Source organism: Sminthopsis crassicaudata, chromosome 1 (genome assembly GCF_048593235.1).
Source record: "Sminthopsis crassicaudata isolate SCR6 chromosome 1, ASM4859323v1, whole genome shotgun sequence".
NCBI classification, from domain to species: domain Eukaryota; kingdom Metazoa; phylum Chordata; class Mammalia; order Dasyuromorphia; family Dasyuridae; genus Sminthopsis; species Sminthopsis crassicaudata.
In genome coordinates, this window is record NC_133617.1 from 252,063,011 (window position 1) to 252,081,412 (window position 18,402).

The window sequence follows — 18,402 nt, forward strand, 5'->3', positions numbered from 1 at the left end:
GTAGCTTTTCTATAACACTTTAAGTTTGGGGAGTAGGGGAAGTAAGCAACCTCATATGGTAGGTGTTATTATGCCCATTTTACAAATAAGGAAATTAAGGCTAAGAGAGGTTAAATTATTTGCTTAAAATATGACAGCCTGCAAGTGTTTGAGGCAAGATTTGAATAGGTCTTCCTGATTTCAAGAGTAATACTTTTCTACAATACTATCCAGCTGACCAGAATGAAAAGAAGCATGGGATGACATTACACCAGTATTGCTGAAACAAAGTGCATAAGATGTCTGAAAAGTCTTGATAGTTTATGAAGGGTTTTAAGTAAGAGAAAAACTTGTGGTTTTTAGTTTAAAATAATTTTTATTTTACTTATAGCAAGTCCGCAAGTATTTTTTTGAATACTCATAGAATATTTGGCAGCATAATATTTTTTACTTTTCTCCCTAATTGTATGTGAAAATAATTGTCAGGAGACAGCTAGGTGGTGCAATGGATAGAGCATCAGCTCTGAAGTCGGGAAGACCTGAGTTCAAATGTGGTCTCACACACTTAACACTTCCTAGCTGTGTGATCCTGGGCAAGTCACATAACTCCAATTGCCTCAGCAAAATAAAAATAAATTTAAAAAACAATTGTCAGAAGAGAAACTTTTCAATTGCTCTTTCACGTGAAATTCAAAACTTTTTTTTTTCTTGCTCCTTTGAAGAAAACCATTTCAGAGTAAGGAGGTGTTTTTGCCCCTTATCTGTATAATCAATAAAGAACTTCTCTATTTGGAAACATAAGGGTAACTTCTCTATAAGAATCAAGAGTTTTAGTGCCAAAAAAATCTATCACTTAGAGTCCAGCTTCTCCTCTCCTCTTCCTCTCTTCAGCACAGATCAGAAGGTACACATAAAAGAACAGTGATCAAAGACAGGCAGCAATGGGCTCTTCATTTCAAAATAGAACTACACAAGATGATGGTCAGAAATCAGAGGACATTCAGAAAAGGGTAATTCTCAGGAGCCAAAAGCTAAAATAAACTCCAGAAAGCCAATAGGATCCTCTCCCTGCCTTGGGGAAAGAATACAGGGTAGACAGTTTCCATCAAAACACTAGGAGCTCGTAGCAGGATCCATGGCCAACTTTACCAAATGGATAATTCACAGGAATCCTGAAACTAACTCCATTTCCAACATGTAAGTAGATAAGCCTACAGGAGCCACATCCATCAGGATGAAATGAACCCCTGTTGGAGATTGTGTCAAGAAGACAGAAGAGCCAAGGCAACTATCTGTTGGTCCCCCTAGGAAATAGAATGAAAAGCCAGGAGTTGTGGACACTATGTAACCATAGTGGCTATACTATTAGGCATGGAGTTAAGATCTTAACATACACATCTTATTTCGGGCATTTACTTGTGTGATCCTAGGCAAGTCACTTAGTCTTTCAGTTTTCTTAGTTGTAAAATAAAGATCAAACAAAATAATATTTGTAAAGCACTTAGCAAAAGTATCTGGTACGCATTAGATGCTTAATATTTCCTTCTCGGAAGGCTGAGGCTGGGTTGAATTTGGGAGCTCTGAGGTTTTGTTGTTCAGTTGTACCAATTCCTTGTGACCCCACTGGGGTTTTCTTGGCAAAGATGCTGGAGGGATTTGCCATTTCCTTCTGCACCTCATTTTACAAATGAGGTAAAGTGAAGCAAATAGGTCACACAGCTATTAAGTATCTCAGACCAGATTTGAACTCAAGGATGAGACTTCCTCACTCCAGGTCTGGCACTGCAATACATAGCTGTCTGGCTTAAGGTACATTGAGACTAAAGCAGATCAGGTGTCCCCACTTTCTAGCATCAATATGGTAAGTTCCCACCCCCAGGACTAGTAACATTGGATCATGTGCAAGTGTCTGTGCCAGTTAGCAGCAGTAGGATTGAACCTAAGTGGGACTTCTATAATTTTAGCCTGGGAAAGATAATATATACATAATTTATGCCTTATAGGAAATTGTACAAATAATTGTTACTATCCACTTTTCTTTTTAGAAGGAAATTCAACTATCTGCTGTCAAATGGATATCTTAAAGGAATTAAAAATATAGCCTCTGTGTTGTCAAACTTCATAATATTATAATGAAATATTTTTTCAAATATATTTAAAAGATAGGAATACTACAGAGCAACCCATAGAAGGATAATACTCAAAACAGTTTTTCTGCATTAAAGTCCTATGAACCTAACGAGAGCATATTACATACATACATATCCCAACAAATAAACATACACATCCATGCACACGTGCTTGGACAAAAGACAAAGTAATGCCATAAAGCTTTATTCGGTAATCACTTTGAGAGTATATATTTGTACATAAATATATCCTATCCTGGAATAAATCTAAACTCATTAGTGGAGGAATAGAGCATCTTTAATGTAGATAAAGTGGCAAACTTACTACTCTGGGGGATGTCCCATCAGCAAATTAACAGAAAAAGTTTCTTAGACTTTTAAGATAAAAGGGAAAGCTGGAATCACATTAGATAGCAAGGACTGGTCATAAAATACCAGTCACCCCTTGCCTATCCAGGCAAGAATATCCATTCATTCTAAATACCCATTCATACAATAAATTTCAATGAACAGGATGAGTAGTATAGACACTGAGATCCAGTTCAAGCTAAATTCCTTTACAAGTTAAGATCATGTGGGGAAACTGGGGGCTGGAGAAGGTGGCTTAAGATGTGGTTCAGTTCAACCCAATCAAGAGTAAATAACTTAAAATTAGGAATGTGGGGCAGCGAGGTGGATAGAGCACCAGCCCTGAATTTAGGAGGACCTGAGTTCAAATCTGGTCTCACTCACTTAATACTTCCTAGCTGTGAGATCCTGGGCAAGTTACTTAACCCCAGCCTCAGGGTGGGGTAAAAAATAGGAATGCAAAGATATTGAAATTCAGACTACTTGGATTACTTAGGGAAGTGGCAGATAATACATTTGGTATCAACACTTTTCTGTCATATTAACAATATTTATGTCATATAGGTACCGTAGCTGCATTCCCAAATGGCCTTTATTAAATTAACTTACATAGAAAAAGTTCTGCACTCTGCATTTTAGGCATTAAACCATCAGAAACAAGTTTTATTAATCTGAATTATTCCAGTCTTAAGCATTTCTATTTAGAGAGAGGGACAAACCTTTTTCAGACCCTTTTTATAAGTCAGTAGTACAACCATTTTGGACAACAATCTAGAATTATGTCCAAAGAGTTCTAAGATAAGATGTAGCCTTTGACTCAGCAAAAAGTGGTTTGTCTTAATCTTTTAGTTGCTAAAACTCCCTTTTGGAAATTAGCCTGCTATCCATCTGGAATGTAATAAAATCTTTGCCTTTTGATGTGAAGATAATCTAAGCCTACAAATTCTTTTGGTATCTTGTTACACCAGCCTGGAACCCCAATATATTTTGGGGGGCCAAAACCTTACTCCCCTATATTTGTGGATCATATGAAGAGAGTCTTAAAAACCTCAATATATTTTGGGGATTAAAGCACATCTGCATTCCCCCATATCCCATCAGTCATTTTAATTCATTGCTGAGGTGGGTTGTTTTTCATAACTAGGAGTTGACATGAGTCAATATAAGTTATTATTTGGAATAGCTGGGGGAATTCTAGATTCAGTATGCCAATGCCACAAAGGAACTTCTAATGTGTGAGTACTTAGAGTAATCTCATCCAATTTAAGAAATATTCAGTTTTTTCTTGTTTGGCTGTTCCTGATTCCTGGCCTCTTCTGAATGGTAAGGGAACTTGAGCAAATCTAATTTGATTAGTAAATTCATTAACCATTCCATTTTTACAAGAGTTCCTCCAATGAATGTAATATGAGGTCATGGTTTCAAATCTTTATTTTGGGTTCTTTTTTTTTTTTTTTTACTAAAGAAGGCTCCTACATTGTTAATGTCATTAACAAATACTGTATTTTATTGAAGGGATTTCCTGCATCTATTATCTTGCCTTCATTTCTCTCATTACACAAACTATTTAGATTGTTGGGTTTAAAAAAATACAACTTGGGGACAATTACATGGTGCAGTGGATAGAACACCATCAGCTGTAGACACTCTACTGTGTGACCCTAGACAAGTCATTTAACCCCACTTGCCTTACAAAAAAAAGGAAAAAGATTTTTTAAAAATTTCTATTAACTAGCTTTACATTTCAATTATAATTTCTCCTTTGTAATGGATAATTTTTTATGTGCTCCCATATTATATTTTTTATATTCGTTAATGACATTGAATGGGACCAGGTCAAGGTTTCTCAAAGAGTCTAGAAGATGCATCAGGAAGTTTCCTAACTCACAAGAAGTAGACAACATTGCTGACCATTGGTCAGTAGTTACTTCCTTTTCAATCAATTCATTGAACTCAAGTCTTTTGGTATTTAACCAAATTCACTATTCAGGCACAATGTGCCTAAAGGAGAGGGGAGCTGAAGGGCTCTGGATCTGCTCAGCTGAGCTGGTGAGTTTGGATCTCTCCTTGCAAGGACCAAATAAATGCTTCCTCTTTCTACCTGAATATGCCTCTGAGTAATCAATTTGGGTAAGGGAGACAGCACCCGTCCTACACAGTTTACAGGGGCTCTCCCAGGATCTGTGACTTCCCAGGGAGTTGGCTGGGGTTCTGATTCAAGGCAGGCGACAGATTGGGTTTTCTCTCACCCGTCCTTGACATCAGACCCTCAGCCTCCCACTGTAAAGTATGGGCCTCAAGAGAGGCATCCAAATACAAACAGCACAAGTCTCTGAAGAAAAAACAGCAGCCCTACAACAATTGGCCAATCAGGTAACATATGTGTTTATAATCCAGAGGGAAGGGGAAGGAGCAGTCCAGCTCTCCCTCCCAGGGCACTGCCTGTGCCCTTGAGCTGTCCTTAGGTGGAAGGGGAAGCCAGAAGGAAGTCTTTTGAGAAATGGCACAGAGGCAGGGGTGCTCTGGCTGATTGCTGAGAGGTCAGCTCTATGTATTACAGCATCTCAAGCCATGAGATTGGAACTGCTCTCCCCAGGAGAGGGGAAGGACAGTCTAAACCAAATCTTTGGAGCAAAAAAAATCTAAAATATCTAAATTACATGAAAGAGGACCCTACTTCCCCCACGCAAGAAAGTAGTCCTCTTTCATGTAATTTTTGTCTGTGTGTGTCTTTGCACAGAATGTCTGTGGGCTAAAAAAAAAAAAAAAAAAAAAAAAAAAAAAAAAAAGCCTTTTTTCTGTAGACTTCAGCTCTGTCCAAGCTGGGGGCTGCAGAAAAAAGTTAGCTAATTTTTGAGAGTAATAATCGGGGAGTTGGGCAATTGGTCATTTCAAGATTGCAAAAGTGCTTAGCATGAAACAAATGCCTCTTCTTGCAAGAACTGAATAAATGCTTCCTCTATATCTGAAGATGCTTCTTCATTGTTAATTTGGGTAAAGGGGTCTAGCACCCATCCCACACAACATTGACTATAAATTTTTTCCTCAGATTTCTCTTTGTCTATTTTAAAAATCAAAACCTATTTGTCTATAAAAGATGGAGGCAACGTTCAATATTATCTCTCTATTCAATAAGTTTTTTGGGGAAAAAAATTACCATTGAAGGTACTTAAATATACTTTTTAAAAGCATACAAGAATGTACTTATGAATTTGGAATCCAGTACCTATCCTTAGGGTAGCTTTTTAACGGTCTGTCTGATATCTTTTAAGATTGGTATGTTTAGGCTTCTTGTTTTGCTGATTTTGGTATTTTTTCTTTTCTGTAACTTCTCAACTAAAACTTTCTTTTCCTTCTATTATCCCCAAAAGGTGTAAATGTGATGACCACTCTGCAACCCTTGATTCTACTAACTACCTTCTTCTAGAAACGCCATCTTTGGGTTTTTATGATGGAAGTTCCTATGAAACAGTTCTTTAGGCTACTTTGCTGTCTTACCATCATCACACTCCAGGGTGATGTGAATTTGACTCTCTTCTTTTTACTCTTTTCCACTAGATCTAGATGACCTTCCATTTCTCAAGGATTTATCTTTTCTATACAAATAATTCTGAAATGTACACAATCAGCCTTAGTTTCTCTCCAGGAACCCAAATCATGCATTTTCTATAGCTTATTGTATGTCATTCTCAAAGGATGTTACATATATATATATATATATATATACATATATATATATATATATATATATATATATATATATATATATATATATGTATATATATATGTATATATATATATATATATGTATATGTATATGTATATGTATATGTATATGTATATGTATATATAATTTGTAAACATATATGTGTTATATATATAATTCTATATATAATATAGAATTTTTATATAATTCTAACTCAAAGAAATCCCAAACTCATTGTTCTGGCCCATTAAACCCATCCCCATTCTAAACTTCCCAGTATCCATTTAGGGTGCTTTGCTGTATCTTGATTCCCCATCCCTCACATAAACAGTTAATTTATAGGGAAGTTCGATGCGCTCCCTACCATTACTTACTAACTCCTCAATCCATATGTACCACTCAATCAAAATCTTATTAACCGTTTGTCAACCAGCCTCCGTACAAGACTCTCTCCTTTCTGCAACTAGTTCAGTGCCTGGCTCACAGTCTTTCCTTACTCAACTCCTACATCAACATAAATAATATTTCTTTAAACACCCTGAATTCACAATTTAATTTACTCACTTCCAGGAGTTACTCCCACCTCCCATGCATCTTTTCCACGCCCATCCCACTTCAGCCACCGTTTAACTCACCAAAAAAAAAAAAAAAAAAAAAAAAAAATCCATTTCCTCGAACCCTGAAATTCTCTCCGTTGCCCCTCCCTCTAGCTAGACTCCTTAATGGAATGAATCTAGATTCTTCTCGAGTCCTTAGTTCCCTTACCGTATCATCTCCATGTCTATTTGGCTTTCAAAGGTCGCCATAACTTGATTGCCCTCCTACCTTTGTTACGTCACAATTCACTAGAGACCTTGGCACAAACTTCCAGTACAATTTCCCGGTCCGTGAATTCTCATTTGCAGGGCTGGAATTGACCGTTTCCTTAAATTTAGCCCCGAATCCCTGGGAAACCTTCAGGTCCCCAGGAAAGATTCACTTTACTCAGAAAGCCTTTCCCAGTGCCGGTTAATTCGTCCCTTCCTTTCCGGAGTTCATTTTTAAGAAAAGATCGCCACAAAACGCTTGGAGAATGCGGGCATCGATCCGCTACCTCTCGCATGCTAAGCGAGCGCTCTACCATTTGAGCTAATTCCCCTCCCTGAAAACGACGAAAACCTGCACAAACCTCTCAGCCGCACTGTGGTCCGGCCAGGCTGTCAGCAGAACGTGACACCGGCGGCAGATCTCGGATACTATCTTGCGGACTCCTTCCGCCAGCCCTTTTCTCTCGAGACCCGACCCTCAGCTGGGAGAGAGGAAGGGAAGAAGGGAGAAAAAGGAGGTGGAAGGAGGAGGGAGCAGGGAAAGGAACGGGCCGGAGCGGAGAGGAAGAGAAGGAGCAGAGCTGGGACTTGTACTTTTCACATTTTCTTCTTTTCCATCTACGTCCGATCAAAGGCAGAATATGGGATTCTGCTCATTAAATTTAAGTCCACTGGAACTGGACTTGTGATGGAAAGAGTTACAACATAGTATTTTCACTCTTTTTGTTGTTTTTTTTGTTTTCCATTTTTCCCCCTTTTTGATCTGATTTTTCTTTTGCAGCAGGATAATTGTGCAAATATGTAGAGAAGAATTGCACATATTTAACATACATTGAATTACTTGCCACCTAGGGGGCCGAAAAGTAGGGAGGGAAAATATTTGGAACACAAGCCGTGCATTTGTTTTGAAAATAAAAAGCTTTAACAAAAATATTTTTTTTAAGAAAAAGCTTAAAAAAACAAAAGAAATATCACCATTTACTTTAATACCAAAGAACTGGAGAGTAAAAGGAAAGTCCTTAGAAAACTTGGGCAATGAGCCCTATCTCCATTTTACAACTTAGATGAGCATACGGTCTACTCAACTGATAATTACCTTCTTGAAAATGTGAAGAAACAACTAAAAACTCAATCTTACTGGTTTTTAGCAGGATTTGTTTAAAACTCTGGAGGACAACTTGTGCCTTTAATGATTTGTCAATTTTCACAGTAGCTTTTTTTTCACTTTGCTTAACTATTTGGTCCTTCTTCAGGTTTGGGACACTTTTTCACTCATTCATTCAATTGATCAACTGTTATATATCTGGCCCTATGCTAGGTTTTGGATACAAACCCCCAAATTCAATTACTTAATAAATCTGTTGATCAAGCAATGAATTAGTAAAATTGGTTCACGATCATGAGTCTTATTATAAATGCTTAACAAATACTTATTGAAATGAATACATCAGTTGGCAAATGTTCCTCACTCTGGTAATCTTATACCCTAATACATAATAACTGAAAACAAGCACAAGCAAAATAGTAATTAAATAAACATAAAACATAAACAGCACATTTTTAAACGGACAAAGAGGAGCACATTCTGGGGTGTCAAGTGTCAACCTTTTGTACAAAACATTTTCTGTGGCTTTATTCCTTCTAAGTTAACACACATACAGGAGAGCACAATTAGCACAAACTCAGGGTGGGCACAGGCAACAGAGGCTATAAAAACAAAAATCACAGTGGAGAGGCGGCAGTATAATTGCACATTGGTTTTTAATCGGGCTATCTCTGATCTGAGTTGTTTTTCAGAACTTGGAGTTGATATGAATCCATCGGAATTGGTCATCTGAAACAGCAGAAGTTCTGGGTTCAGTGTGCCAATACTGTTAGAAATTTCTGATCTATCAGATTTTGATAGGTTCTGACCTGTTTGATTTAGATGAAAAGGAAGGTGTGTGTGGGGAAACAAAGGGAATTCACTAAACTGCTTACATTTTATAAAAGAAGGCTTTATGGAGGAGGCAAAATCTCTCTTGTAGTTTTAATAAAGAAAAGTAAAAGGTTTGCATGAGTTCTACTCAGGGCAGCCAGCCAGAAGTCAACCTGGAAGGTTTGTTCGAAATATTTAGAATATAAAAGATACTTATTCCAAGGCCTCCATTTTACACATAAGGAAATGGAGAGCCAGACATGGTTAAATGGTTTTCCTCAAAAATAGCATGTCAGAGCACTGGATTTTAGATTCCTTCTTCTGACAACAAATCCAGTGTCCTTTTCACTTATAATTACTCTTCAAATTCTTTATGAATGTGACCAAACCATCTAGGAAGGCCCCAAAAGTTAGGGCCCTGAGTGTCCACACCAGTGGCTGCTCCTTTCCAGGGAACTTGTTCTTTAGAATGATCACAGATTCCTTGATCGTCAGATCCTTGAAAGAAATGTGCATACTGTACTAGAAAAAGCCTTGGATTTTCCACTAGATCGACCTGAAATTGAATAGTGGCTTAAGATCAAATTCTTCTTAAGCCTTGGCACTAACTTATCACAGAGGGACGGGCGGAGGGGCAGGAAAGTCCATTCTCTCACAGTACCGGTGATGTGAGTCCCATCCTTCCCGGACTGGATGCGTTAAAAGCCTCCAGTTCTGAGGGATAGTTGAGTCTGCTCAGACCCTGGCTATGCACAAATGAGCTTAAGACATTTATTTCTTGCATTCCACTTTTAAGTCTTCGGTTATTTCTTACTTTGACCCTGATGAAATTAAAACAGCAATCAAGGCATTCAGATACAAAGATCAAAAGAAATCGCCTCTATCCGGTGATTTTACATCTAGCTACTTTAATGAGCAGAATCATATATTCCGCTCACGTGGGAAGGATGTGGAAGAGAAGGTCGTAAAAGTGAAAAGTGCAAGTTACCGATCTTCCCCCTTCCCCCTCCTCCTCCTCCTCCTACCTCCTCCTTTAACCTCTCCCTTCCCCCCTCCTCCACTTCCTTCCCCAGCGTTCGAAGTTGATAGGCAGCTGTGAGGCAGGGGGTGGTGGAATGAGTCAGCAAGAGTGCATCGGAAAGCGGCTGGTATTTCACTCAGCGCACTGCCCCCACTGAGCGCTGGAGAGCCTGTGAGGTGTGAGTCAGTTTTGGAGCTTCTCAGGGAGGGGAATTAGCTCAAATGGTAGAGCGCTCGCTTAGCATGCGAGAGGTAGCGGGATCGATGCCCGCATTCTCCAAGCGTTTTGTGGTGAAATGTCATCATTATTTACCCAGTGATGTACAAGTGTCACAATTACACACGCACTATTATTGACGTAGCGCTCCGGAAATCCTTTAGTTTTTCCTAATTCCATTTACATCCAGCTACGTTTTCCACTTTTCTTTCAGGATCGAATTATTCAAAGCGGAAACGAGGTGAATTCGGACATTTTAGCAATTCTTTCAACCCCGCTCCCATTAATTTGTCCATAAACCCCCCCTTCCAGACGGCCATTAGAACTTACAAACCCGTGTTTCTGCAAGAAAACGGGAGACCGTCTAACTTCGGTCCAGTCCTGTAGAGTTCTGAAGGTGTGTTCAGAGGCCCGTCTCTCTGACGTGTTTATTTAGTACATTTGTATTTAGTCTTTTAAAGTTCTTTTAAAAACTAATGATCTTAGGTTACCCATTACTATTCAATATAGTACTAGAAACTCTAGCCTCGGCAATAAGAGCCGAGAAAGAGATTCAAGGAATTAGAGTAGGAAATGAGGAAATCAAACTATCACTCTTTGCAGATGACATGATGGTATACTTAGAGAACCCCAAAGACTCTGCTAAAAAGCTATTAGAAATAATTCAGAATTTTAGCAAACTTGCAGGATACAAAATAAATCCACATAAATCCTCAGCATTCTTATATATCACCAACAAAATGCAACAGCAAGAGATACAAAGAGAAATTCCATTCAAAATAACTGTCAAAAGGATAAAGTATTTGGGAATCCATCTGCCAAGGGAGGGTCAGGAATTATATGAGCAAAATTACAAAACACTTGCCACAAAAATAAAGTCAAATTTAAATAATTGGAAAGACATTCAGTGCTCTTGGATAGGCCAAGCGAATATAATAAAGATGACAATACTCCCCAAACTAATCTATTTATTTAGTGCTATACCAATGAGACTCCCAAGAAACTATTTCAATGACCTAGAAAAAATAACAACAAAATTCATATGGAAGAATAAAAGGTCGAGAATTGCAAGGGAACTTGCTGAGTGAAACGAGCAGAACCAGAAGATCATTATACACTTCAACAATGATACTGTATGAGGATGTATGCTGATGGAAGTGGATTTCTTCAACATAGAGAAGAGCTAATCCAATTCCAATTGATTAATGATGGACAGAACCAGCTACATCCAGAAAAGGAACACTGGGAAATGAATGTAAACTGTTATTTTTACCTTCTGAATCCAATTCTTCCTGTGCAACAAAAAATTCGGTTCTACACACATATATTGTATCTAGAATATACTGTAATATATTTAACATATATAAGACTGCTTGCCATCTGGGGGAGGGGGTTGGGGGAGGAAGGGAAACAATCTGAATAGAAGTGCAAGGGATAATGTTGTAAAAAATTACCCATGCATATGTACTGTCAAAAAAATGTTATAATTATAAAATAAAATTTAAATTTAAAAAAAAAAAAAAGAAAGAGAGAATTGCAAGGGAACTAATGAAAAAAAAGTCAGAGGAAGGTGGTCTAAGTGTACCTGATCTAAAGCTATATTATATAGCAGCAGTCACCAAAACCATTTGGTATTGGCTAAGAAATAGACAGGTAGATCAGTGGAACAGATTAGATACAAAGGACAAAAAAGGGTACATCTATAGCAATCTAATCTTTGACAAACCCAAAGATTCCAACATTAGGGACAAAAATTCATTATTTGGAAAAAACTGTTGGGAAAACTGGAAATTAGTACGGCAGAAATTAGATATGGATCCACACTTAACACCATATACCAAGATAAGATCAAAATGGGTCCATGACTTAGGCATAAAGAATGAGATCATAAATAGATTAGAGGAACAGAGAATAATCTACCTCTCAGACCTGTGGAGGAGGAAGGAATTTATGACCAGAGGAGAACTAGAGATCATTATTGATCACAAAATAGAAGATTTTGATTACATCAAACTAAAAAGTTTCTGTACAAACAATACTAATGCAAACAAGATTAGAAGGGAAGTAACAAATTGGGAAAATATTTTTACAGTTAAAGGTTCTGATAAAGGTCTCATTTCCTAAATATATAGAGAACTGACCCTAATTTATAAGAAATCAAACCATTCTCCAATTGATAAATGGTCAAAGGATATGAACAGACAATTCTCAGATGATGAAATTGAAACTATATCCACTCATATGAAAGAGTGTTCCAAATCACTATTGATCAGAGAAATGCAAATTAAGACAACTCTGAGATACCACTACACACCTGTCAGATTGGCTAAGATGACAGGAACAAATAATGATGAATGTTGGAGGGGCTGTGGGAAAACTGGGACACTGATGCATTGTTGGTGGAGTTGTGAAAGAATCCATCCATTCTGGAGAGCAATTTGGAACTATGCCCAAAAAGTTATCAAACTGTGCATACCCTTTGATCCAGCATCGCTGCTATTGGGCTTATATTCCAAAGAAATACTAAAGAGTGGAAAGGGACCTGTATGTGCCAAAATGTTTGTGGCAGCTCTTTTTGTTGTAGCTAGAAACTGATAGATGAATGGATGTCCATCAGTTGGAGAATGGTTGGGTAAATTATGGTATATGAAGGTTATGGAATATTATTGCTCTGTAAGAAATGACCAACAGGAGGAATACAGAGAGGCCTGGAGAGACTTACATCAACTGATGCTGAGTGAAAAGAACAGAACCAGGAGATCACTGTACACTTCAACAACAATACTGTATGAGGATATATTCTGATGGAAGTGGATATCTTCAACATAGAGAAGAGCCAACTCACTTCCAGTTGATCAATGATGGACAGAAACAACTACACCCAGAGAAGGAACACTGGGAAGTGAATGTAAACTGTTAGCACTACTGTCTATCTACCCAGGTTACTTATACCTTCGGAAGCTAATACTTAAAGTGCAACAAGAAAATGGGATTTACACACATATATTGTATCTAGGTTATACTGTAACACATGTAAAATGTATGGGATTGCCTGTCATTGGGGGGAGGGAATAGAGGGAGGGGGGATAATTTGGAAAAATGAATACAAGGGATAACGTTATTAAAAAATTACTCATATATATATGCTGTCAAAAATTATAATTATAAAATTAAAAAAATAAATTTAAAAAAACCCAAAAAACTAATGATGTTACTTTAATATATTTAACATGTATTGGTCGACCTGCCATCTTGGGGGGGGGGGGAAGGAGGGGAAAAATTGGAACAAAAGGTTTGGCAATTGCCAATGTTGTAAAATTATCCATGCATATATCTGGTAAATAAAAACTATTAAAAAACTAATGATATCACGTTTATCAAGGGCAAGAGGTTTTTTTTGGGGGGGGGGCGGGGCAGGCTACCCACATATGTACAGTTGCACTGTCCTAAAAGAATGGTTGAGGTGTTCTTCACAGAGCGGAGTGGGGAGGGGGGGAAGCAAGAGTTGTGAGAGAGCACGCATGTGTTAAGTACCTAACACAAGCCAGGCGCGCTGTGAAGCACTTTGCGAACATCTGTCTCTTTTAATTGGGGAGTCAATAGAAACTGTCCAAGACTGATGCAGAAGTGAAAGGAAACGGGAGCAGGGAAGCTCACTTTCTTTCCCAGGTGCTAGTATTTTTTAAGCGAAGAATTTTGGTTAAGAGCATTTCCTTCTACACCCCCATCCCAAGTTGGCAAGAGTAATAGATCAATCGATGGGTAGTGCGCATGTGTACCAAGCATTGGTCTAAACACAGAAAATTGGTCCAGGAAGGGCCATTTTCCAAGTATCATTTCCTCCTTCCTTCTGTTTTTCTCAACTCCCTGCATTTCGGCTGAACCTCCTCTTTATCCTCAGCAAATGTTTCCAGTCTCTGAACTCCCTCTCTGTTTCTCCCAGTCCACTACTACCACCCCTTTGCTTTCACAGAACTGATTTATCAGAACTGGTCATATCATCTAAAATCCAGCTTCTAACATTGTGCTTCTCAATCCCATAGGGAGTCAATGAATGTGGGAGGTTGCAAAAATTATTATCAGTAAATGCTTGATTTGTAGACTTACTTTATGTCCCTAGATGTCATGTAGGAATTTCTCTGGGAAAAAAAGGGATCAGGAAAAAGTTTCTGATCTAAAATAAAATTTTCATTTTTCAAGATGAGTAAACCAGAGCCTAGAGTAGTTAACATACAAATCAAATAACTGATTAGTGATCACATCAAGTTCAGAATTCCTACTTTTTTTCAATGATAATGACAACTCACATTTATATAGAATAACTTCATTATTTATAGTTTCTTCCATGCTGTCCTAGATCCAATTTCCACAAGGCTAGAAAACAAGAATTCTTGACTTTCTGTCATACCTACTATCTGCCTTTACCAATCCCTAATATTGAGACCAATTCTAGATAAACCTATTATTCTCTATTCTTATTCTTGTGCTATGAAACATTGCTCAAAAAAGAGGTTATCTAACTTCTCATTTCTTACTATAGGTGCTACTAGTGGTAGTTTGAATTCCTCTGCAGAAGGGGTTTTAGCTATGATATCCATATATTCATCTAGCAAACATTTACTGAATGCTCCTCTATACACAATACATTGTGCTAAGTGCTGTAGGGTTTCAAAAAGGATACATTTCTCTCTCTCTCTCTCTCTCTCTCTCTCTCTCTCTCTCTCTCTCTCTCTCTCTCTCTCTTTAAATAGTTTTTATTTACCAGATATATGCATGGGTAATTTACAACATTGACAATTGCCAAACCATTTGTTCCAATTTTCCCCCTCCTTTCCTCCCCTCCTCCATGGCAGGGCGACCAATACATGCTAAATATGTTAGAATATAAGTTGAATACAATATATGTATACATGTCCAAACAGTTATTTTGCTGTACAAAAAGAATTGGACTTGAAATAGTGTACCATTAGCCTGTGAAGGAAATCCAAAATGCAGGTGGACAAAATTAGAGGGATTGGGAATTCTCTGTAGTGGTTCATAGTCATCTCTCAGAGTTCTTTCGATGGGTGTATCTGGTTCAGTTCATTACTGCTCTATTGGAACTGATTTGGTTCATCTCATTGTTGAAGAGGGCCACATCCATCAGGATTGATCATCACATAGTATTGTTGTTGAAGTGTATAATGATCTCCTGGTCCTGCTCATTTCACTCAGCATCAGTTCATGTAAGTCTCTCCAGGCCTTTCTGAAATCATCCTGTTGGTCATTTCTTACAAAACAATAGTATTACATAACCTTCATATACCATAATTTACCCAACCATTCTCCAATTGAGGGGCATCCACATAGTTTCCAGTTTCTGGCCCACCACAAAGAGGGCTGCCACAAACATTCTTGCACATACAGATATCTTTCCCATCTTTAAGATTTCTTTGGGATACAAACCCAGTAGCAATGCTGCTGGGTCAAAGGGTATGCACAGTTTGATAACTTTTGGGGCATAATTCCAGATTGCTCTCCAGAATGGTTGGATTCTTTCACAACTCCACCAACAATGCATCAGTGTCCCAGTTTTCCCACATCCCCTCCAACATTCATCATTATTTGTTCCTGTCATCTTAGCCAATCTGACAGGTGTGTAGTGGTATCTCAGAGTTGTCTTAATTTGCATTTCTCTGATTATTATTGATTTGGAGCATCTTTTCATATGACTAGAAATAGTTTCAATTTCTTTATCTGAGAATTGTCTGTTCATAAGGGATACATTTCTCAAGGAACTTACAATCAAATAGGAGAAGTAAGACAAGTATAATTACAGCTATCATGTAAGAAATATGTGAGATAGGAAAGCTGCAAAGAACTCTGAGTTTAGAGGGAAAAAAGAATCAGAGCTAGTACAAGGGATCCGGGGAAAAGAGAGAAGTTATTTTAGGCAGGGGAAACAGCATGATAAAAAGTGCCAAAAGTTTAAAAGTTTGGGGACATATTTGAGTAACAACCAGAAATCCAGTTTGGCTGTAGTATAAAGCACAAATAAGTAGTAATGTGATTAGTTCAATGTATTCTTGTCAAACAACTCTAACAACAATAACAAACAAAAAATGAATAAAGGCTATTTGATGGAATCCTAGAAATGTCAGCTATGACAGATCTCAGGCAATTACAGAATGGGAATTTCTAGAAAGTACACACATATTTCTCCGTTATTCATAATATTTTTACACAACTTAATTGTGCTAGAGCATGAAAACCACACACAAATGCAGAAGTACAGAAATATTAAACAAATCCTTTATTGATCTCAACCCAATAAAAAATGCTAACCAATAAAGATTTTTGAAGATTCAGTTCAGTTATTTAAAGTTCTAATTCTTTGTGACCCTACTTGAGGTTCTGTTGGGAGAGATATTGAAGGGGTTTGCCGGCCCCTTTTTTTACCTCATTTTACAGATGAGAAAACTGAGGCCCACATGGTTAAGTGACCTGCCCAGGGTCATACACAAGTCAGAAAGCTGAGTCTTACTGACACTCCCTCCTGCCCAGGACTCTACACTACATCACCTACTTACTCCTTCTTTGAAGATTGTATTCAAACAAATAGAGACTCAACAACTTAATAAGGTTATAACACAAGCAAAACAAATATAGCAGCATAAAATTCAGTTGACCCAAAAAATAAAGACTGAATATTTGACAAAAACTGTTTGGAAATCTAGAAAGTAATTTGCTTGAAATTAGGTTTAGACCAACATAAAATATATTAACATCATACAATATATACACAATGAACTCCAAATGGGTCCTGAGTTAGACATAAACAAAGTAGAGGAACAGACAAGGAATTACTTTTTACAACTGTGAGCAGGGGAGGAGCTCTTGACTAAACCAGAGTTAGAGAGGATCACAGGAAACAGGATGTATGATTATATTATATGATATGGTGATATATTTAGAGAAGCCTAGAAAATCAATGAAAAAACTACTTGAAGTACTATTACAATGTTAGCAAAGTTGCAGGATATAAAATAAACTCACATAAATCATCAGTATTTCTATATATTACTAACAAAGCCCAGCAGCATGAGACAGAAAGAAAAATCCAATTTAAAATAACTGCATACAATATAAAACTTTTAGAAACCTATCTGCCAAGACAAACCCAGGAATTATATGAACACGATGATAAAACTTTTCATACAAATAAAGTCAGAATTGGAAAAATATCAATTGCTCATGAATAGACTGAGTTAAGAATAAAAATAACAATTTTACCAAAATCTACTTATTCAGTATTATTTCAATCAAATTACCAAAAAGTTATTTTATAGGGCTAGAAAAAATAATAGCAAAAATCATCTGGAAGAACAAAAGGTCAAGAATATCAAGGGAATTAGTGGGGAAAAATGCAAATGAAGGTGGCCTAGCTGTACCAGGCTAAAAACTATATTATAAAGCAGCACTCATTAAAACCATTTGGTATTCGCTGAGGAATAAAGTGGACACAATAGTTAATGACTATAGAAATCCAAAGACTCCAACTTTCTTTGAGTGCACTCAAAAATGTCAAAATATAGATCTGAAAGAAGAGGTAACAGATCATAACTTGCTCTTTCAATCACCCTAAAAAGGAGGAAGCATTGCTAGATCATATCGAAGATAAGGCTTTTCCTCTATAAAAAGGGAAATCTGGAAGTCATCTTTGGAATTGCCACAAAAGTATAAAATGGAGACTTGCTATGCCATTGTAATGTTCTTCTCTAAAATATAATCGTTCTCTGGGAGCAGATTTCTTAGGGGGCTTCTGGAGGCAGCCTTAGTTTCAGTTCAGAGTAATAATCACCTCAAATGCAGCCAGGAGTCCAAATCCTTTACTGTCTCTTTCCAAATCCTATCTCCTTCACTTGGGGCTTGGCTAGGTTTCTGGAAAACTTCTGGATCTTAGTTTCAGCGTTCTACACAGGACAGCCTGCCACCGCTTCTCTGTCTTCCTTCGTTCTGCCCGAGTTATGAATCTTCTGAAGTCTCCAGCCAGCACAAAGGTGGAAGTTGGAATGACTCTGACTCAGCCTCCGAGAGAGTGGGCTTCTGGCTTATGAATCTCCTTGACTGAATCCTGGCTTGTGAATCTCCCGAAGTGCATCTTGGTTGAGACTCCTAGCTTATATATGCTCTTTTAAGGCGTGAACTCTAATGTACTAAGTACATCTAGAGAACTGTTAAGCCCATCCAGTTATTATCAATAGAAATAACACAATCTTCTCTTGAGCCAGTGAGAGAAG

At 37.6% G+C, this 18,402-nt stretch overlaps 1 non-coding gene across 1 annotated transcript; it reads left to right on the plus strand.

The window, feature by feature from the left end:
• Positions 1 to 10,113: 10,113 nt before the first annotated feature.
• On the plus strand, positions 10,114 to 10,186 carry TRNAA-AGC (transfer RNA alanine (anticodon AGC)). The gene has a single exon. It is a non-coding gene; the product is annotated as a tRNA-Ala (tRNA).
• Positions 10,187 to 18,402: the final 8,216 nt, after the last annotated feature.